We start from the raw sequence: 24,511 nt of genomic DNA on the forward strand, positions 1-24,511 counted from the left end.
TCAAAATATTATAGCCAATGGCCTAGAGTATGTAACTAATTTTTTTTTTAGTGATCTGAATTAAAAGAACCTCTAGCTTTGTGTTTCAGTTATGCTTCCAAATAATCAATCAGTAATCCTCGGTCTCTGAGCTGGAACTTTAGGAACAAGTCTTGGGCATTGGAATGGAACAACCTGTAGAGTTCAGAACACAGGACGGCTCTCTGGTGTACTCCAATAGAAGAGTTATTGTGCAGGTAATATATTTGGTCATGATTAAGCATTTGACTAGCCAGATGTTCCTCTCTCCCTTGCTGAATTTCACAGTCCATCAGAACCACCCTCACTGATTGAATGATTATTTGTGAAAGAACTGCATCAGCCACATGTGAAGTGAATTCCCAAAATTATATAATTTCGTATGAATGTTCTTGAAGTTACCTAAAGTTGAGAACACACTGAAATATAATTTTTATTCTTGCTGGTTTCCAAATAGTTACATATTTCTTTAAAATGTTAAAAAAATGAATCTGGTTTTAGAAGGAGTAACAATGTCAACTACTTTCCAAATTAATGCACTTGTGCCAGTCATTTGAACAGAGCACCCACTCATCGAGCAATTACTACTGTGCATAGCTGCCACTTAAATGTTGAAATCAATAACTAATCACTCATAGAGTGTTTAGCTATGGTTTAAATGGACCTGAAATTATTCTCAACACTTTGGCAATATACATTACAAGCACATACAGGCTTACACAAATTAATTAAATTACTATAAACTTCTTAATATTAAGGATTTCTTTCTTGCAGTTTGTAGATTTCCACATGCTACAAAATTTTACAAAAAAAAGCTTTATTGTTTATAAAACAGAAAAAAATGACAAAATATAGAAGCAATTAAAAGAAACAAGGTACATGTAATGGAAGGCACTACATTTTGCTGTGATTTCCTGACAGATAATGGGAATTCATAGGTTTATTTCGTTCACATTGTATTGCCATTGTACAGAAATTCTCTAGTATGGGCCTTTTTTGTGGCATAAAAGAAGTTAACCTTAAATATTTTGACTTTTATAAGTAAAACTTATCCATAAACATTTGCCAGATAAAAACAAATCTGGACTTAGTAGAGACTTTATTCAAAAGGATAATCGCAAGGAAGAAAAGGGATTCTTGCAATAGGGGGAATACTGTGCTAGCCTCTGAAAAGTTAGTTTTTTGGGTTTTTTGGTTTTGTTTTCTTGTTTGTTTTAATAGAGAGGATTAAACAAAGCTAGAAAGAAACAGATGTGAGGAATAAAACAATGGAGTGATTGGATAGTCCACGAGAGAATTTTTACCCAGAGACTAGCCTTTTCTTAGGAGGGACTGTATGCTGGCTTAAATCCAGGAATTTGTGGGAAGAAGAGAAGCCTAAACATAATTCAGTTAACAACTGTTTTCTTACCATTGATCAATGGGGACAAGCAATTCAGCTAATCATTCATGAGGCAAAGACTGGGAATTTGGAGTCTTTGGCCTGTCAGAAGTAGTCAAGAAGGGCCATCTGTGATTCTCTAAGTCCTGTGGGGGAAGGGTCAGTCTTGACAGTAAGCCATTTCCCAGCATACAAAGGGTAGGGGGCTTTCTTAACCTCTGCTGTCTTCTAGGATCACAGGGCCTGGGTAACCTTCAACATTGTCACATTAATGTTTCTGATGAGAAGTAAATACACTGTAATCTAAGTACTTTCTTTTTAATTTAATAAAGAGATTTTGGATAATCTAGAGGGATAACGAGTTAATATGTTGCAATGTTCTGAATGTTTGTATCTTCCGAAAAGTAATGTGTTGTAATATGTCACAGAGACCCATTTTACCATGTGAGGACCTATAAAGAAGGCGATGGCTGTGAACCAGGAAGAAGGTCCTCACCAGAATACAACCATGCTGGTGCATTGATTTCAGACTTCACAGACTATAGAACTGTGCAAAAAAACTTAACTGTTGTTTATAAGCTACTCAGTTGGTGGTATTTTGATATAGCAGCTCAAACAAAGACATATGTTTATCATAATCTCTATCTCAAATATCAAATTAACTCAAATAAGCATTTGGCAAATGCTAGGTTGATTAAACTAATGGTTGAGTTCTCTGAAAAACATTTGAAATGCTGCAGATCTGACTGGCAAGAATTTTATACATTTTATGTCCCATATTAAGAGAAATAAGGTTTCATTTGATCAACAGTATTTAAAAGTTTGATATACGTCAGAAAATATTTTGAGGAAATATTTGAGGAAATGTTCTTTTGTTCAAAGAGTGATCACTTGTGTTTTCTAAGTAGGAAAGTAGTATTGTTAAACTGGATTAAAAAATAAAAACAGCAGTGTGGAGTTTATATTGTAATAAAAAGATTTGTGTGACATCGATTCACATAGGGATACTCTCATTTAAAAATGATGGCCAGGGGTGCCTGGGCAGCTCAGTCGATTAAGCATCTGGCTCTTGATTTCAGTTCAGGCTGAGCTCAGGATTGTGAGATCAAGTCCCACGTCAGGCTCCATGCCCAGCGCTTAAGATTCTCTCTCCCTCTCCCTCTGTCCATCTCCCCATCTCTCACACTCTAAAAAAATAAATAAATAAAAATAATATAAAATAAATAAAAACAATGGCCAATAAAAACACCTTTTTGCCCCCCTCAGATAAATAAATCTGATTTTCTCACATACCTGTATACATGATTAACTGAAATTCCAGAATTCAGTGTCTTATTAAATGGATTTTTTTTTGCTAAAAAAAATAATAATTAACTTTCAAGTTCCTTAAAATAATCTTGGCATGGACTCAATAGTACGCCTAATTTTTCCAGGGCCAGCATATTGATGGGCCTTAAATAATCTACTTCACAGCCTTTTATTGAACATGCATATATCATTCATGGGAGATGCTGGTGAATGATTTACTTCTTAAAAAATGGCCAAGTAAGTCTGGGACAGGGAAGTAATGAGAGAAATGTTAACTGGGATAAGATTGTTTTCTGTTTAGAATCAACAGCATATACAACCAGTCAGATGGAATACAGTAAGGACATCAGTAATATGGCTGAATAAGATGTCCATTGCTTATACCCACTTCAGTGACAACAACTTGGCATCCATTGAAGGACAAAAGTGACTTTGTGGGATCTGGGAATCCACATAGAAGACTGTGAAAACCCAGGACAGTTCAAGACCGAGGAAAACCATATGGGCAACACAGCCTCATATCCAGGCAGCTGACACACCAACTGTGGTCTCTGCTACAGACCCAGAAATAGCTCGATGCCCCTGAGGACTCAGCTATAGGTCTGGCTTGACCCTGTCACCAGCACCATATGCCAAAGGACCTGGGAGCAGTTGTGTTCATCCATACATCAGGTGATAGACATACAGAATTCAGGCTGCGGACCCTGAAGTGGTCTGTAAACTGGCCCCAGCCCCTCTCAGACACCGTCCCAGAGCCCCTAGAGACAAGCTCACCAATTTCAGTTAGACTGTAGATCCTGACAGTCCCCTGCAACTGGACTCCTATCCCAGCTACAGTCCATAAACAGTTTTGCTGGCATAGAGTCCCTGAAGGAGACAGTACTATCTATGACCCTGGAGATCCTGAGAGGGCTCTAGATGGGGGCTCCAGCTTCCTCATAGCCACAGTCTGCCAATCTGCCAGCAGTCCTGAGGGTCAGGGTTCCAGTGGAGACATTCCTGTCTGTTTCCAAAGATCCTGAAATGTCCCTATACTCAACTCCAGGATCCTCTTAGCCATAGTCTATGAAGAGGCCTGCTGGCACCGGGACCCAGCAGAAAAGACTCCTGCCTGAGCCCCCAGAATGCTGAAAGGGCCTATTACAATGCACAGCTCTCTCCCAGCCACAGGTCATCAGCAGGCCTGCCAGCACAGGGACCAGATGGGAGACACTCATGTTTGTGCCTCAGAGAATCCTAAAACGCTTCTGCACAACAAAAGAAACAATCAATAGCGTGAAGATAAAACTATGGAATAAGAGAAAATATTTGCAAACTGTATATCAGATAAGAAATTAACGTCCAAAATATAGAAGGAACTCATACAACTCAATAGCAAAAAAAATTTTTTAAATCCAAATAATCCAGTTAAAAATGGGCAAATGACCTAAATAGACATATTTTCCAAAGACGACATAGAAATGGCCAACAGGTACATGAAAAGACATGTAACATCACTAATCATCAGAGAATGCAAGTCAAAACCACAATAAGATATCACCTCATACCTATTAGAATCACTATTACCAAAAAGACAAGAGATAACGTATTGGCGAAGATGTGGAGAAAAAGAAACACTCGTACACTGTTGGTGGGAGTGTAAATTGGTACAACCCCTGTGGAAAACTGGAGTATGATGGTTCCTCAAAAAATTAACAGTAGAGGTAACATTTGATACAGCAACCCCATTTTGATGTATATATCTGAAGGAAATTAAACCACTATCTCAAAAAGATATCTGTATCACCATGTTCATTGTGGCATTATTCATAAAACCAAGACCTGGAAACATCCTGAGTATCCATCAACAGATGAATGGGTAATAAAAGTGTGATATGTAGACACAATGGAATATAATTCAGCTATAAAAAAGAATGATATCCTGCCATTTGAAACAATGTGGTTAGACCTAGAGGGCATTATGCTAAATGAAACAGTTGAATAGAGGAAGAAAAATACTGTATGATCTACTTATCATGGTGAGCATTGAGTAATGCATAGAATTGTTGAATCGCTGAAACTAATACAACATTATATATCAACTATACTTCAAAAATAAAATAAAAAAATAAAAAAATATTTTTTTCAAGTAAAAATTTATTTAAAAAATCACAAGTTCACTTACATATGGAATCTTTAAAAAAAAAATCCAAACTCATAGAAACAGAGGAGAGTAGAATGGTGTTTGTTAGGACAAGGAGTGGGGAAAATGGGGAGATGTTGGTCAAAATGTACAAACTTCCAGTTATCAGATGAGTAAGTTCTAGAGATCTAATATTCAGCAAGGTGTCTATACTGTATTATATACTTGTAATTGCTGAGAGTAAAGCTTTAATTCTTACCACAATCACATATGAACACAAAAGGTAATCATGTGAGGTGATGGAAGTGTTAACTACCCTAACTAATCCTATAATGGTAATAATGTGGTAATTGATGCATGTATCAAATCAACACGCTGCACACCTTAAACAATGTTATATGTCAATTGTCTCTCAATAAAGCTGGGAAGAAATTAATAATAAAAAGAAAGCATTGATGTTTAGTCTGAGGTTTGTGGCTTAAATTAGTAGGAATGATGTTCCTGAAGACACAAGCCTAAAAGAAGGAGAAGGTGAGGTGGGCCTTCTACAACAAATGGTGTTGGGAGGGAATGGGGTTTCCACTTCAATGACATCTCTAGCATCTGTTGATTCCTCATTACCCCTATTTGGTTCTCTTGGTCCAAGAAGATAACAAAGTCAGTATCAGGGATCATGAGATGGCATAGCTGCTTGGCATTAACCAAACCAGGCAGAAGCTGGAAGGTTGAAGAAAATTGTGTTGCATTTTTTGAGTTTTCTATTTTGATAACAATCACTTTTAAGTTACATTTCCTTTGTCCTCCATTTTGATTATCTTCTCTTACTTAACCTCTTTGCCTGTTCCCCTCACATTCACTGTTAATATTTCAATTGAACTCTGTTTTTCAGACTTACTTATCACACTTAAGAGTAAATAATAATTCTGTAGTTATGTTAGTTTACAATCCTCAAATTGTTTCCTTAGCTTGTCAATTTCTCTTTTCAACTCGGGTTCCACTTTGCTTAAATATTACATCTTTGAGCTTTTATTTTACTGATTTCAGGATTTTAGTAATTTATTTCTATAGCACATAACAACTTATTATTAATAAAACTAGGGTTTTTATTATCTCTGCTTCTTACTCTTTGGATTACATTTCCCTATAGCCTGAATTTTCCATCTATCTTTGCAAACATCAGTTTTTGCCACTTGGTTACTTTTGCATATTTGAATAATTTTCATGCTATTCTTCTTTATTTTGTTTTTGTTTAAAGTGGCATGCCCTATCTAATCTTCCCAGTCAGTCCCCTGTAAAACAAATGTAGATTATTTTATTTCCATGTTTTCAGTATAGTATGTGGGCCAGAAATTGTGTTAAATCTACCTTTTTAGAGTCCAGGAGCATAAACCACTTCTTGAGGACCTGACTTTGATCTCTCTTTTGAGATGTTTTCTCTGTGTTATATATTAGGTGTCATTTCATTTATTTTGGGATAATCTACCACAAAGACTGATACTCATAAGCCTGAGGTAAATTCCTAATGTGGCATGAAGCTTTGTAGCCAATGCTTACCTTAAAGTATGTTATCATTATTCAGCACCACATCATTTCTCTCACCCACCATTACAAGTTCAAAGAGCGAAAAGCTTAGGGCACCTACTGGTTTGGACACAGTTTTTATTAGTACATTGCAGGAATGGAGAATTTCACCTGGAGCTCTCAATGTGTCTCCTTGTTTCATATTCCTATTCTCTCTGGGGATCCCAGTACATTTATCTTCTCTTGTCCACAGTACTTTTCAACTATTATTTCTTGTGGAAAGAATTAGCTCTCTGTAGTTATGATAACTCCATTTTCTCTCTGCCTGCCCAGACAGGAAAGATAAAGTTTTGAGCAGCTATAGTTCCTTCTGCCTCTGTTGAGATAGTTTGGTATTGACAATAAGAGATTTTTCAGGGACACTCCCATGATCATTATAATGGGAGATGTTTCTGGGTATTGTCAACCCATCTTCTTTCTCAAGTGCTGAGAGCTTATCTTCTTTAAATTAGATTATCTTCTTCAACTTAAAAGAAGAGCTTATCTTCTTTAAATTAAAAATGGTTAAAGGGCCCCTGGGTGCCTTGGTCAGTTAAGCATCCGACTCTGGATTTCAGTTTAGGTCATGATCTCAGGGTCCTGAGATGGAGCCTCGCATCAGGCTCCTGGCTGAGCAGGCAGTCTGCCTCTCTCCCTCTCCCTTTGCCCCTCCCCACCCTTGCTCACTGGCTCTCTCTCTCTAAAATAAATAAATAAATCTTTAAAAAAAAGACTTTAAAAAATTAAAAATGGGGGGCGCCTGGGTGGCTCAGTCGCTAAGGGTCTGACTTTGGCTCAGGTCATGGTCCCAGGATCCTGGGATCAAGCCCTGCATCGGGCTCCCTGCTCCACGGGAAGCCTGCTTCTCCCTCCCCCACCCCCCCTGCTTGTGTTTCCTCTCTCACTGTGTGTGTCTGTCAAATAAATAAATACAATCTTTAAAAACAATTAAAATTAAAAATTAAAAATGGTTAATAAAATGAAATACTTCACCACTCTCCTAGTTTTCTTTGAAACAACACTTAGGATTATTTTATCTCAGGAGGCTTCCTGTTAAGTTTATACCTTAAGATCTGAACCTTCATACAGGCTTAGCTTAAAATCTCAACAACTTTCACTATTTCATAGAAATATTTAGATTTAACTAGTTTTGATTTCAGCTGAATTTTTTTGAAAAATTATTTTTAGTGGTTTACCAAGATTTATTTTTGTTTTATATCAAATAAATACAGTCCTTCAACTGCCCAGAGATTGGTCAAAAGGAAGGCAGGTTTTTATTCTTCTATGATCTAGAGATATGTACTGTGGTGGGTTAAATTTTGACCTCAAAAAAACAGGTCTAAGTCCCAACCCCTGGAACCTAAAAAAGGTGCCATTATTTGGAAAAATGTACTTTGTACTTGTAATTAAGTTAAGAATCTGGAGATGAGATCATCCTGTGTTTTTAAACAAGAAGCAAAGGGAATGTAAAGATTGCAGACATGCTGCCATAAGCCAAGGAATGCCTAGAAACACCAGAAGCTGTAAGAGGCAAGAAAGAAATCTCCCCTAGAGCCTCTGGCCCCCAGAATTATAAGATAATAAATTTCTGCCATTTTAAGCTACGAACCTTGTGGTAAGTCACTGCAGCAGCCTTAAAACAATCAATACCTGTCCTTTAAGTGGGACTTTCTACCAGATGCAATGTGATTAGTAGGCCATGAATTTCCTACTCCTATAGAGATGCCAGCAAAATCTATCCCCATACCTAATTTATTCATTCTTATTAGTTCTGCATTTCAGATATTTGGGATCTCAAAAGGCAACATACTGCAGTGATACAACCACAAATTTTAGAGATAGCCTGACCGGGTTCAAATTACAGCTTTATTACTTCTTAGCTATGTGACTTTGAAGAGATTATTTGCTATCTCTTTACTTAGGTTTCTTCTCCAGAGAATGGGAATAATGATGGTACATATCTTATATGCTGCAAGAAATAAATGACTTAATAATATGAAGGACTCACAACAAGATCTAGCACATAGTTGCTGCTACATATAGCTTGTATGGTTATTTAGCTTGTATGGTTTTATAACCAGTTGGAAGGTCAGTTATCTAAAGAATAAAAATTTCACTGAGGATGAAAACTATCATTTTCCATCTTGTTTAGCACAGCCAATTGAAGAGTAACTGTTTATTAAAAGTTAGTAGTGTTGTTAGAGATGGTAGATGAAAACTATCCTCTGCCTATGCAATGGGATGATATTTAACATCATAAGGATATAATGAGAAGTGAGTTTGAAAGAAGTTGTCCTATTTGATTCTAGGGAAATGGATCATGTGAAATAAATCCTCTTAATCCACACATCTTATAGATGAAATAGACCTAATGCCAACTTCAGAGCTTACTTACTTTAAATATCTGGCATATATTCTAAATATATTTTGATATTATTAAATTAAAAAAAGTCTATTGGATTAAAGACACTTAAACAGTTAATGTTTATACTATTAGGACTAACCTATCTTTTGGGCATAATTTCAGAAAGCTGTATCAACCTTTAGAAGAATTATCTTGCCATATGGATAAAATAATGTGGGAAAGGCCCCCAAATGTTAGCAGACAAATTAATAATAACATACACTTATCTACACATCTAAACATACATTTATCATACATATCTAAAACATTGTAATTTTAATATATTTTAACACAATGGACACTACAGACAGTAATCCTCAGAACAATGTTGCAGGATAGGATTGCATGTTGTTGATAATAAAATTGAGGTTCAGAGAAGTAAAAAGACTTGTCAAAGAATCCATGCCCTCTGAATCATTAGAGAAAATCCTCTGTTAATTAACCAGCTGATTTATCTCACTTCATAGAATGGGAAGAGTACAGACTTCGAATTAATAGGACAAATAGACTATAATTCGGATAGTGATGCAATCACAGGGAGTGACATTCTTCTATTCAGTTACCTTTGGGCCAACACTTACTACTTTTTTGGATAAAAAGCATGGAGTTAAAATGGATTACAAGGGGCTATCACTTTAGGTGGGGTCTGGAAAGGAGAACTTGTATGAACACAGTTCTCTATATCAAGCAGATTGGGCTTAAAGCGGGATTTGAATGAAGCATCAGGGAATTGAACTAGGAATAAAGGCTAAAACCCTCTGTTTGGGAGAGACTGTTTTGTTCTGTTTTGTTTTTCTTTCATCCACTCAACAAACATTTATTGAGGACCTACAAAGTGTCAGAAAGTTAACATATATATCAGAGAGAGCAAAAACTTTTTTTTTTCCTGCCAATTTGAAACATACAGTCTGGCAAGGAGCTACTGATGTAATCAAATCTTTTTGTGTCTAGCTGTTCCAACAGAGGTGTTACGAATGCAAATGCTGAGCAGTTAGTTGTCCTTCAGTACCTCTGCTGTGAATGTTATCTGCTTGAGAGAAAAAAGTCTTTTAAAAAAATAGTCCTCTTGAAAAAAATAAAGCAACTAAGTTTGGACCAAAATGAGAAAAAAGATTTCAGTTTGGGCTTTGCCAAAAATCTTTTTTCTCATTTTTTTAAACCATAACAACACTAATCATATTAAGAATTTGAAAGAATAATACAATTAACACAATTATATTTACTATTGAGTTTTTTTTTTTCATTTTTTTCCTTTACATTCGTTAAACTGAGTCTCATGGTAGGAAAGAAAAGTATGATTTGATTTGTAATGTGTGTATTTTAAAATCATGTAGAAATGAGTATGAACTTCCAGTTATAAAATAAATAAGTCACAGGGATAAAAAGTCACAGCATAAGGAATATGGTCAATAATATTGTAATAACATTGTATGGTGACAAATGATAACTACATTTATTGTAGTGAGCATTGTGTAATGTGCAGAATTGTCAGATCACTATGTTGTACACCTGAAATTAATGGTATGTCAACTATACTTCAATTAAAAAAAGGTGAGTAGTCATCACAAAGAAAATCAGAGACAAAATCAAGTAAATGTTAATTCTTTCTTCTATTACCAGATTTTGGAGCTTGTGAATCAGCACAGCTTAAGTAATGCTCATTATGCTAAATTTAACAGTATCTCTTTGGTAACATCTTCAATAAACTAAAACAGTAGATTCATGGGCATGCTGCTTATGAATATTTTGAGAAACAATGATCTGATGACCTATTGTTGCACAACAAATTATATCATATCTTAAAATCACAATCTATTATTGTTTACAATTCCATGGGTTGACTGGGCTCAATGGAATAGTTTTTTTTTTTTTTAATTTAAATTCAAGTTAGTTAAAATATAGTGTAGTATTGGTTTTGGGAGTAGAATTTAGTGATTCATCACTTACATATAACACCCAGTGCTCATCCCAACAAGTGCCCCCCTTGACCTATTTAGCCCACTACCCCCCCATCCACCACCCCTCCAGCAGCCCTTAGGTTCTTCTCTATAGTTAAGAGTCCCTTATGGTTTGCTTCCCTCTCTGTTTTTGTCTTATTTTTCCTTCCCTTCCCCTATGTTCATCTGTTTTCTTTCTTAAATTCCACATATGAATATATCATATGATATTTGTCTTTATCTGACTGACTTATTTCACTTAGCACAATGTACTCTAGTCCCATCCGTGTTGTTGTAAATGGCAAGAGTTGGCTGAGTAATAATGGAATATGTATATATATCCAAGTGGTATATATATATATATATATATATATATACCACTTCTTTATTCATCAGCCAATGGACATTTGAGCTCTTTCCATAATTTGGTTATTGTGGACATTGCTGCCATAAACATTGGGTGCATGTGTCCCTTTAAATCAGCATTTTTGTATCTTTAGGATAAATACCTAGTGCAATTGCTGGGTCCTAGGGTAGATCTATTTTTAACTTTTTGAGGAACCTCCATACTGTTTTCCAGAGTGGCTGCACCAGTTTGCATTCCCACCAACAGTGCATAAGGGTTTCCCTTTCTCCACATCTTCACCAACATTTGTTGTTTCCTGTTGTTTGTTAATTTTTGCCTTTCTGACATGTGTGAGCTGGTATCTCATTGTGGTTTTGATTTGTTTTTCCCTGATGTTGAGTGATGCTGAGCATTTTTTCATGTGTCTGTCAGCCATTTGTATGTCTTCTTTGGAGAAATTTGTCTGTTTATGTCTTCTGCCCATTTCTTAATTGGATTATTTGTTGTTTGGGTGTCGATTTTGATAAGTTCTTTATAGATTCTGGATACTAATCTTTTATCTGATATGTCATTTGCAAATATCTTCTCCCATTCCATAGGTTGCCTTTTAGTTTTGTTGATTATTTCCCTCACTGTACAGAAGCTTTTATCTTGAAGAGGTCCCAGTAGCTCATGTTTACTTTTGTTTCCCTTGCCTCCAGAGACACGGCTAGTAAGAAGTAGCTGTGTCTGAAGTCACAGAGGTTGCTGCCTATTTTCTCCTCTAGAATTTTGATAGTTTCCTGTCTTACATTTAGGTCTTTCATCCATTTGAATTTATTTTTGTGTATGGTGTAAGAAAGTGGTCCAGTTTCATTCTTCTAGGTCACTGGCCAGTTTTCCCAACACTATTTGTTGAAGACACTGTCTTTTATCCAGTGGATATTCTTTCCTTCTTTGTCGAAGGTTAGTTGTTTAGTGGAATAGTTCTGGCCCAGGGCTCTCTCATGAGATTGCAGCCAAGTAGCAGCTGATGTGGAAGTCATTTATTAAAGACTAGATTCACCTGAGCTGCATGTGAGTCACGAGCTCACATGACTAGATGTTGATACTGAGGTCATTGGCCAGGAGTTCAACTGAGGCTGTTGACTGGAGTAATCCCATGTGTCTTTCCATATTGCTTGGGCTTCTCACAGCATGGCAGCTGATTCTAAGAGTGAGGATTCCAAGAGACAGGAAGTGGAAATTGATAGTCTCTTAAAGATAGGTCCAGAAATTTAAACGGTGTCCTTTCTCCTATATTGTATCAGTCGCAGAAGTCAATAGCCTGTCCATATTATAAGGGGAAAGATAAAGCTCACACCTCTCATGGGGAGAGTTGTCAAAAAAATGTCATCTTTAATCCATAACACACAGAGAGGTTATACACAAAGGTATATGCTATAACCTTAAATATTTCCCTATATACCTTTTACTCTGACAATATCAATATCAATATCCCTCATTTCCACATGTGTTTCTAAAGGCTATTTCCTCTGCCTGGAATATTTTACTCTTTTTCCTTCCTTTTTGACCTAATTCATCCTTAAATACCTGGGTTTAATAGTAACTACTATATATCTATTAATGAAGTTATCAAATTTATGAGAAAACAAGAACATAAAAGGAATAAAAAGTTAGAGTCTAATATAGACCTATGAATCATTATTACTCTTCCTAACATATAAAATATATCATGGCCCTTGCAAGCCAAAGCTTCCTTTTAAATGTTTTCTCTTAGCTTGTTTATTCAATCTGGGTTTAATAATTAGAAGTGTAGTAGAGTTTTCTTGTTCACACTAGTTAGTAGAAAACAGTGGTTGACAAACTCTTTTTTAAAAGGGCCAGATAGTAAATGTTTTCTGCATTACAGGTCAATATAGTCTCTGTCACATCATTCAGTTTTGCCCTTGTACCATTAAAGCAGACACTAATAATACATAAATAAATGGGTATAGCAGTGTTTAAAAAAAAAACTTTGGTTATCAAAACAGATAGCAAGCCAAGTGAGACCTATAGACTATGCCTGGAATATCCCACAGCTATAGAATAACCCCACATGTGTTGAGAAAGACATTCCCATCAGTTCACATAAACTAAAGGAAGAGGTGGGGAAATCAAAATTACCATGAGAAGAGAGGCAAATAATATTATTTAGGATACTTAGTATTTTCTTTCGAAGTTTTTTTTTCCCTAAGAAAAACAAAATACAAAACAAACCTGTCAACAATGTTTTTCTTTTTACTTTTTAATTTCTATAAAAAAGTGATTTAACATAGTACATTTGAATGGATATTTGATATTGAGTTAAAATATCTAGCTTTAAAATATGATTTCTATCTACTGATATCAAGGTGAGTGTTGGAACATCATCTTATCTACTTAAGTTTTTTTTCTTTTGTCTTCATAAATAGAGTAGTTGTGAGCTTCAAATGAGATGCTTTTATGAAAGAAATTTTATTCATAAAGTTGTTCCAAAGACATTTTTAGTATTTTATATAGTTTACTTATTTGGGGAAATACATCAGTTGAAAATTGATAGACAATTTTAAAAAATTGATGTAAAAGTATAATAAATAAAATTCAAAAAGAATAGAATTGGGCCTAAGAATATCTCTGTCCATCATGTGCAAAAATGAATGAAATAATAGCTTAACCTAATGAAATCATTGGTATTTGTCCCACACAGAACCTCTGCTCATTCATTTCCTACATAAAGAAGAGATAAAGAAATATCAGAGAAAAACAGTGTGGTTGTACACATAAGATTTTCTTATTTTTCTTTCTCTCCAATTTCAATAGCTATACTTCATACTTCATATAGGTTTAAAAAATGCTAGTGAAATTATTATTATAGAAAATCAGAGTGCTCAGAAATCTGATAAACTACCAGGACAATTGAAAACATTAAAATTTTATGGAGATAATCAAAATAGCTAAAGGTTGCTTGTTACAGCTGTGTAGCATTAAACAGAATAAAGAACGGCTAATTACAATAATTAAAGCAAGAAATTAAGAGATAACAGCCAGGTATATAGGGCTTATTATTTTATTTAAAGATACCTTCTAAATGATCCATTAAGGATTATTTAATCATGAGGAATAAAATTTCATGATGACAAATTTGAGTCAGTTTAAGCAAAGAAACAGCCATATTGAAATTGCTATTGAGTTAATGAAACCAAAGCTTATCCAGGCACCATATGAAGAGATATTCAGGTTCCAAGGACCATATGAAGAGATATTCAGGTTCCAACTCAGTCTCTCAGTTTATTAGTTACATGTTTAATTACAGAATTTGCACAGGCATACTTCCTTTTATTGTACTTTGTTTTACTGTGTTTTGTAGATAATTGTATTTTTTACAAGTTGAAGTTTCGTGGCAACCTTGCATCAAGTAAGTCTATGGGCACCATTTTTCAAACAGCATTTGCTCACTTTGTGTCTCTGTATCACATTTTGGTAACTCTCAAAATATTTCATACTTTTGCATTATTATATTTGTTATGGTGATCTGTGATCAGTGATCTTTGATGTTACTATTGTAACTGTTTTGGGATGCCTATAAACCATGCCCAGAGAAGACAGTAAATTTGAATGATAAATGTGTGTGTTCTGATTGCCCCACCAACCCTCAATTCCTCATCTCTCTCCATCTCCTCAGGCCTTCCTTTTCCCTGAGACACAACAATACTAAAATTATGCCAATAAAACCCTACAAGGGTTTCTAATTGTTCAAGTGAAAGGAAGAGTTGCACATCTCTCACTTTAAATCAAAAGCTAGAGATGAACCATGAGAGACTATGGACTCTGAGAAACAAACTGAGGGTTCTAGAGGGGAGGCGGGGGGGGATGGGTTAGCCTGGTGATGGGTATTAAAGAGGGCACGTTCTGCATGGAGCACTGGGTCTTATACACAAACAATGAATCATGGAACACTACATCAAAAACTAATGATGTAATCTATGGTGATTAACATAACATAATAATAAAAAAAATGGGATCTTAGAAAAAAAAAAGCTAGAAATGATTTAAGTTTAGTGAGGGAGGCATGTCCAAAGCCAAAATAAAATGAAAGTGAGGCCTCTCACACTAAACAGATAGCCAAGTTATGAACACAAAAGTTCTTGAAGGAAACTAAAATTGCTACTCCAATGAACACACAAATGATAAGAAAGTGCAGTAGCCTTATTTGCTGATATGGAGAAAGTTGTAGTGGTCTGCAAAGAAGATCAAACCAACTACCACATTCTCTTACACCAAAGCCTAATCCAGAGCAAGCCTGTGACTCTTCAATTCTAGGAAACAGAGAGGTGAGGTGAGTCAATGCCTGGCTCAAAGCTTCAAAGGACAAGTTACCTCTTGTTAGGGGCTAATGCAGCTGATAACTTTAAGTTGAAGCCAGTGCTCATTTACCATTCTGAAAATCCTAGGGCCGTTAAGAATTATGCTAAATCTACTTGCGCCTGTGCTCTCTAAATGGAAGCCTGGATGACAGCACATCTGTTCACAACATGGTTTACTGAATATTTTAAGCCCACTGTTGAGACCTACTGGTCAGAAAAAAGATTCCTTTCAAAATATTATTGCTCAGGGATGCCTGGGTGGCCCAGTTGGTTAAGGGTATGCTTTCAGCTTGATCCTGGGCTTCTGTGATGGAGTCCCACATCGGGCTCCTTGCTCAGCGTGGAGCCTGCTTCTCCCTCTGCCTGCCTCTCCCCCTGCTTATGCTCTTTCCCTCTCTCTGTCTCTCTCTGACAAATAAATCAATAAAATCTTTAAAAAAAAATACTATTGCTCATTGACAAGACACCTGGGTCACCCAAGAGTTCTGATGGAGATATACAACAAGATTCATGTTGTTTTCATGCCTGTTAACAAAACATCCACTCTGCAGCTCGTGGATCAAGGAGTCATTTTGACTTTCGAGTCCTATCATTTAAGAAATACACTTCATAAAGCTATTGCTGCCAGAGATAGTGGCAAGGATTCACTAATCTAGATGCCATTAAGAACATTTGTGATTCATGGGAAGTGGTTAAAATGTCAACATTAACAGGAGCTTGTAAGAAATCTATTCCCTACTTGCAGATAACATGATACCCTATCTAGGAAACCCAAAAGACTCCACCCAAAAACGGGTAGAACTGATATACAAATGCAGTAAAGTCACAGGATACAAAATCAGTGTAGAGAAATTTGTCATATTTCTTCAGATTTCTCTTTTCAAGGAGAGAAAAATCAAGGAATCAATCCCATTTTCAATTGCCCCAAAACTCATAAGATACCTAGGAATAAACTTAACCAAAAAAGTGAAAGACATATACTCTGAAAACTACAGAACACTGATGAAAGAAATTGAAGATGACACAAAGAAATTGGAAAACATTTCATGCTCATGGATTGGTAGAACAAATATTGTTAAAAGAGCTATGCTACCCAAAGCAATCTACAGATTTAATTCAATCCCTATAAAAATGCCACCAGCATTTTTCATAGACCTAGAACAAACAATCCCAAAATTTGTATGGAACCACAAAAGACACCAAATATTGTACACCTGAGACTAATATTACATTGTATGTTAACTAACTGGAATTTAAATCCAAAAATAAAAAAAAAGAAGTTGATTCCAGCCCTCATGGATGACTTTGAGGGGCTCAAGACTTCAGTGGAGGAAATACCTATAGATATGATGGAAACAGCAAGAGAACTAGTAGTGGAGCCCAAAGATGTGAATGAATGGCAGCAATCTCATGATAAAACCTCAACAGCTGAGGAGTTGCTTTTCATGGATGAGCAAAGAAAGTAATTTCTTGAGATGGAATCTACTCTTAGTGAAGATGCTGTGAAAATTTTTGAAATGACAACAGGGAATTTAGAACATTATACCAACCTAGTTGATAAAGCAGCAGCAGGGTTTGAGAGGATTGACTCCAATTTTGAAAGAAGTTCTACTGTGGGTAAAATGCTATCAAACAGCTTCACATGCTACAGACAAATTATTCATGAAAGAAGAGTCAATTGATGCGCCAAATTTCACAGGTTGCCTTATTCTAAGAAATTGTTACAGCCATCCCACCCTTCAGCAACCACCACCTTGATCAGTCAGAAGCTATCAACAATGAGGCAAGACCTTCCACCAGCAAAAAGATGATGACATACTGAAAGCTTAGATAATGGTTAGCATTTTTTTAAAGATGTATTTATTTATATTAGACAAAGACAGAGCGATGAGCGATGGGGAGGAGTAGAGGGAGAGGAAGAGAGAATCTCAAGCAGTTTCCTTTCTCAGTGCAGAGCCTGATGTGGGGCTCAATCTCACAAGCTTGAGATCATGACCTGAGCTGAAATCGAGCTGGATGCTTAACTGACTGAGCCACCCAGGCACGCCGATGATTAGCATTTTTTAGCAATAGAGTATATTTTAATTAAGGTATGTAATTTTTTAGATATAATGCTATTGCACACTTAACAGACTAAAGTATAGTGGAGACATAACTTTCACATGCATTGAGAAACGCAAAAAATGATTTGACTTACATTATTACAATATCTGCTTTATTGCCATGGTCTGGAATTGACCCCACAATATCTCTGAGGTATGCCTGTACCTTTTCCCAAACCAATCAATTATAACCTTTCTTTACTGCAACACTATTCCAGAAGTTCTTAAATTTTGTCTGTTCATGACATCCTTAGGGTCTCAATTTTTTTTCATGATATTCATAGGCCAAAAGAAATACTCAATCATTCTGTTTATTTAATGATTAGTTTCTTAAAACTTAATGTTTATATCCTAAAAATGTAGTAGCTATTTGAAAAATAAATGTGTACAAATTGAAAAAAATATTTTTATTTCATTCTTAAATAATCTAACTTATTAATGGGATGTGTGTGCCCATTGAGTGCTGCACTACTTGTTAATCATCTTTGAATTAGATTGGATGTTGCCACCCTCATTTTCTCTTTCAAATTTATTTTTGCATAGTAATTGCTTTTAAAATGTTTTTTCTTAAGACTATTTTTAGAGCAGTTTCAAATTCACAGCAAATTTGAGAGCAAGATACAGAGATTTTCCATTTCCCCCATGCCCCACCCAGGCATAGCCTGCCCTATTATCAGCATCCCCTACCAGAGAAGTACATTTATTACAATTGATGAACCTATGTCAACACATTACAATCACCCGAAGTCCATATTTACATTAAGGCTTACTCGGTGTTTTAGATTTTATGGGTTTGGATCAATGTATAATAACACGTATCCATCATTATGGTATCATATAGTGTGTTTTCACTGCCCTCAAAATCATCTGTGCTCCATCTATTCATCCCTCTCCCCTCCTCCAATTCCTGGTGAACACTAATCTTTTTGTCTTCATAATTTGCCCATTCAAAAATTTCATATAGTTGAAATGACATAGTAGCCTTTTAAAATTGCCTTCCCCACTTAGTAATATGCATTGACATTTCTTCCATATCTTTTCATGACTTGATAGCTCATTTTATTTATTTATTTATTTATTTATTTATTTATTTATTTATTTATTTGGAGAGAGCAAGCAGGTGGGGGAGGGGGTAGAGGGAAAAGGAGAGAACCTTAAGCAGATTCCCTGTGGAGCACAGAGCCCAACTAGGGCTCCATCTCAGAACCTGAGATCATGACCTGAGCCGAAACCAAGAATCGGATGCTTAGTGGACTGAGCCGTGACCCACTTGCTCATTTCTTTTTAGATCCGAATAAGATTCCATTGTCTAGATGTACCACAGTTTATTTATTTATTCACTTACTGAAGGACATATTGGTTGTTCCAGTTTTGTCAATTATAGTTAAAACTGCTATCAACCTCCATTTGCTGGTGTTACATGGACAGCTGATTTTAACTTCTTTGGGTAAATACCAAGGGGTATTGAGTGCTGGATTGTATGGCAAGGGTAAGAGTAGTTTTGTAAGAAAGCACCAAATTGTCTTGCAAGTGGCTATACCATTTTTTATTCCCACAACAATGATTAAGTTCTTGTTGCTCCACATCCTCAGCAGCATTTGGTTTTGTCAGTGTTCTGGATTTTGGCCATTTTAATGGGTGTGTAGTGGCATTTCATTGTTTTAATTTGCATTTCCCTAATGGCATATGATGAGGAACATCTTTTCATATGCTTATTTGCCATCTGTGTATCTTCTTTGGTGAGATATCTGTTAAGGATTTTGGACCATTTTTTAACTTAGATGTTTTATTTTCTTATTGCTGAGTTTAAGAGTTCCTTGTATTTTTTGAATAACAATCCTTTATCAAATGTATCTTTGGCAAAACTTTCTCTCAGAAAAGCTCCAGAATTAGAACTTTTCTAATTCTCTTGCTGCTGTTTTTTTGTAGAGCAGAAGTTTTTAATTTTAATGAAGTCCAACATATCAATTCTTTCTTTCATGAATCATGCCTTTGGTGTTGTATCTTAAAAAGTCATCACCATACCAAGGTCATCTAGGTTTTTGCCTATGTTATCTTCTAGGAGTTTTATAGTTTTGAGTTTTACATTTATATCTATAATTGATTTTGAGTTAGTTTTGGGAAGGGTGTATGGTCTGTGTCTAGATTGGTGATTTCTTTTGACCACAAAAAAACACCAGAAACTTAGCTTAGCAAACATGTTATCATCCAAAAGAATGTAGCACAATATAATATTGAAACTGTAAACTTCCTCAAGAAAGTATTTTACACAATGTTCAATAAGTGTTCTGTGTTGCTCAATTTCCTTTGAAAATGTAAAATGTCCTGGAGCACACCTGTGAATTCAATGAGGTATCCTGGAGTGCCTCAGGACAGTTTGGGAATCAGGACTATCTGCCATCGGTGGAAAAACCAAGGTATGTAAATGTATAAAAAAATAAACTACAGATTATATTTGTAGTATATAATGCAAATATAGAACAATATCTAGGATATATAAAGAAATCCTACAAATCAATGATAAAAGAGAAATAATCCAACAGAAAAATGAGTAAAAATCTTACATAATTTTCAGAAAAAGTCCTAAAGTATTTCATAGGGGAAACATTAAAATGCAGTTAATCTCATTAACAATCAAGTTAAGTGCAAAGTAACACTATAATAGATACCATTTCACACTCACTGTAATCAGTATCTATTACATATATTTTAATACATTAAGATTATACATAATTCTATTCCTCCAAAAGTGTAGAGCAAAGAAATTTTTTTAAAAGATTTTATTTATTTATTTGAGAGAGAGAGAGTGAGAGACAGAGAGCACGAGAGGGAAGAAGTTCAGAGGGAGAAGCAGACTCCCCGCTGAGCAGGGAGCCCAATGTGGGACTCGATTCCAGGACTCCAGGATCATGACCTGAGCCGAAGGCAGTCGCTTAACCAACTGAGCCACCCAGGCGCCCGAGCAAAGAAATTTTTATATGCTGCTGGTAGGAGTATAAACTAGCACATTGACTTTAGGAATGAGTTTGGAATTGTCTGGTCAAGTTAGAAATTCACATATCCTATCAAATATGATTCTACTCCAAGTGTACACTCTTGACAAATGAATGCTCAATTACCCTAGGATACATATGTTGGTCATATTGAGAAAATGAAACAACCCAAATCCCTGTCAATACTAAATAATTAAATTGTATATTCATGAAATGGCACACAATATTGCAAGGAAATGTGCAAACTATGCATTTGAATTTAAATAGTATCATGTCAAGTGAAAGACACATAAAATATATGGTATATGATTCCATTAATATAAATTTCAAAAATGGACAAAACTAGAGACACCTGGCTGGCTCAGTCAGGGGAGCATGCAACTCTTGATTTCGGGGTTGTGAGTTCGAGCCTCACTCTGGGTATACAGATTACTTAAAAATAAAATCTTTAATTAAAAAATGGACAAAACCAGGGGCACCTAGGTGGCTCAGTGGTTAAGTGGCTGCCTTTGGCTCAGGTCATTGTCTCAGGGTCCTGGGATAGAGCCCTGCATCAGGCTCCCTGCTTCTCCCTCTCCCTCTGCCCACTTCTCCCTCTGCTTGTGTGTGCTCTCTCTCTCTGTCAAATAAATAAATAAAATCTTTCAAAAATAAAATAAAAATTTTAAAAAATGGACAAAACTAGTCTATACTATTTGTAATGCCTAGATGGAGACTAAACTTAACAAAACAAGGGAATGACTGTCACAGGAGTCAGAGCAGTGGTATTTTATAGGGAGTAAGATGCTATGGAAAAGGGACAATTGGGAATAATTTCTGAGATTCTAACAATGTTATATATTTTGACCTAGGAGATGTTTACCTAGTGTTCAATTTGTAATCATGCATTTAAGTACACATTATTTTATTTTATACTTTTTTCTATGTATGTATTTTTTATCCTAATTTAAAAAATAAATAGCTGGGTTCTCTTACATCATCTACCACCTAAGAGTCACCCTGTAAAAAGTTGCAACCTCTCCCTTTTCTTTCCACCATCTGCTTGGCTGCCACAAAGCAGCAACCATGTGTGAACGCATCCCCATCCTTGTTGGCCAGAGTGGTGTCCAAATTGGCAATGCCTTCTGGGAGCTCCATTGCCTGGAACATGGTATCCAGCCTGATGGTCAGATGCCAAGTGACAAGACCATTGGGGAAGAGATGACTCTTTCAATACCTTCTTCATTCTGGGAGCATGTTCCCAGGGCAATCTTTACAGACCTGGTCATTGATGAAGTTCGCACTGGCACCTACCCTCAGCTCTTCCACCCTGAGCAGCTCATCACAGGCAGGGAAGATACTGCTAATAAGCTATGCCTGAGGGCACTACACCATCAACAAAGAGATCATTGACCTTGTCTTGGACCGAATTTGCAAACTGGCTGCTGACCAATGCATAAGGTCATCAGGGCTTCTTGGTTTTCCACAGCTTTGGAAGGGGATCTGGTTCCAGGTTCATCTGGAACATCTCTCTGTAGTTTATGGCAAGAAGTGCAAACTGGAGTTCTCCATTTACCCAGCCCCCCAAGCTTCCATAGCTGTGGTTGAGCCCTACAATTCCAACCCTCACCACAAACACCACCCTAGAGCACTCTGTGCCTTCACAGTAGACAATTTGGCCATCTATGATATCTGTGGTAGAAAATTCGATATTGAATGCCCAGCCTACACTAACTTGAATAAGTTGATAGGTCAAACTGTGTCCTCCATCATTGCTTCCCTCAGGTTTGATGGAGCCCTGAATGTTGATCTGACAGAACTCCAGATCAACCTCATGAGCCATCCCTGCATCCACTTCCCTCTGGCTACATATGCTCCTGTCATCTCTACTGAGAAAGCCTACCATGAACAGCTTTCTGTAACAAAGATCACCAATGCATGCTTTGAGCCAGCCAACCAGATGGTGAAATGTGACCCTTGACATGGTAAATACATGGCTTGCTGCCTGTTGTACTTTGGGGATGTGGTTCTCAAAGATGTCAATGTGCCCTTGCCACCATCAAGACCAAGCGTACCATCCAGTTTGTGGACCGGTGCCCCACTGGCTTCAGAGTTGGCATTAATTACCAGCATCCCACTGTGGTACCCGGTGCAGACCTGGCCCAAGTACAGCAAGCTGTGTGCATCCTGAGCAACACCACAGCCATCGCTGAGGCTGGGGCTCACCTGGACCACAAATTTGACTTGATGTATGCCTAATGTGCCTTTGTTCACTGGTATGTGGGTGAGGGTATGGGGGAAAGAGAGTTTTCTGAGGCCCGTGAGGACATGGCTGCCTTTGAGAAGGATTATGTGAGGTTGGTGTGGATTCTGTTGAGGAGAGGGTGAAGAAGGAGAGGAATACTAAAGTTAAAAATGTCACAAAGGTACTGTTTTACAGGGAACCTTATTTTGTTTTGAACATAGAAAAGTTGTGCTCTGCTGAAACTGCTGAATCACAGACCTGTACCTCTGAAACAAATAATACATTATATGTTAAAAAAAAAAAAAAAGAAGAAGATAGCAGGAAGGGAAAAATGAAGGGAGGGAAATCAGAGGGGGAGATGAACCATGAGAGACCATGGACTCTGAGAAACAAACTGAGGGTCTAGAGGGGAGGGGGGTGGGGGGATGGGTTAGCCTGGTGATGGGTATTAAAGAGGGCACGTACTGCATGGAGCACTGGGTGTTATATGCAAACAATGAATCATGGAACCCTACATCAAAAATTAATGATGTAGGGTGCCTGGGTGGCTCAGTTGGTTAAGCGACTGCCTTCAGCTCAGGTCATGATCCTGGAATCCCTGGATCGAGTCCCGCATTGGGCTCCCTGCTCAGTAGGGTCTGCTTCTCCCTCTGACCTTCCCCCCTCTCATGTGCTCTCTCTCTCTCTCACTCTCTCTCTCAAATAAATAAATAAAATCTTTTAAAAACTAAAAAAATAATAATGATGTAATGTATGGTGATTAACATAATAATAAAAAAATAAAATAAAATTTAAAAAAGAGGAAATGTAGAGAACCCATAAATTAAATGAAAACATGTTCAGCCTTAACCTTATTAGTAAATAGGATGAAGCAGATTCAAACTAAATGATATACCAAGTCTCTCCTTCCAGATAGGTAAAAATTTAAAAAGTTGAACAATTAAAAAAAAAAGTTGTGCTCTGATCAGTTAATTTGTATGTAGCAGTGTATACTCTCATATAAAATCACTGACCTATGCTTTTAAACCATGGCACTTTGTTATAGACCCAAGCTGTCCATTTCTCTGATGCGTTTGAATAAATGTCTTAAATGGAAAAACAAGGAAATGGATAAAAAAAACTGGAAAATACAAACTCAAAATGGCAATTGCCTTGGAGAGCAGATTAAATGGAACTCAATATATTCATATTGTTTTTGTTTTTCAAGAATTAAGTTAAAGTGTAAATGGCAAAAAATAGCATTTATAATTTTTGGATGGAGAGAAATGAGTCTTGATTGTATTTTCTACTCTTCCACTGTGTTTTTTTTTTCTCTCCAAGAAACATCAACAATAAGCAAATCAAAAGAGGTCATGTAAACCAAGAGTACACACCTACTTTCAATACCATCTGTAGTTGTCCCTACTGCATAGGATAAAGATGTTTCAAAGGTTATTTGTACAGGTTTTATGGGTTGTAGAGTCACATGAGACAAAAGCAAGCAAGTTCTGTGAATCAATAGATGGAATGACCTATTGAGGGTGGAATGCATAATAGCAAATGGTATGAATGGCAGGTCTGATTGGTAAAAGAAAAAAAGATTTGGGAATATGTCTGTATAAATAAATTACAAAGGTAAAGATCAGGTTGTTTCATCAATACAGAAAAGTTAGAAGAAAAATCTACTGTATGTGAAATTTGTTTGCTAGGCTACAGATAGGGAGGATCTACATTTTGAGTGTGTGTATAAGATGTAAATTTCATAAGTATTTA

General features: G+C 36.4%; 1 pseudogene; it reads left to right on the forward strand.

Moving 5' to 3' along the window:
* Positions 1-21,600: 21,600 nt before the first annotated feature.
* Positions 21,601-22,921, forward strand: LOC114208070 (tubulin alpha-1A chain pseudogene; annotated as a pseudogene).
* The last annotated feature ends 1,590 nt before the right edge of the window (positions 22,922-24,511 follow it).

Source organism: Eumetopias jubatus, unplaced genomic scaffold, assembly GCF_037043125.1.
Source record: "Eumetopias jubatus isolate StellerSeaLion01/CBP00866 unplaced genomic scaffold, mEumJub1_p1.0 scaffold_4, whole genome shotgun sequence".
Lineage (NCBI taxonomy): Eukaryota > Metazoa > Chordata > Mammalia > Carnivora > Otariidae > Eumetopias > Eumetopias jubatus.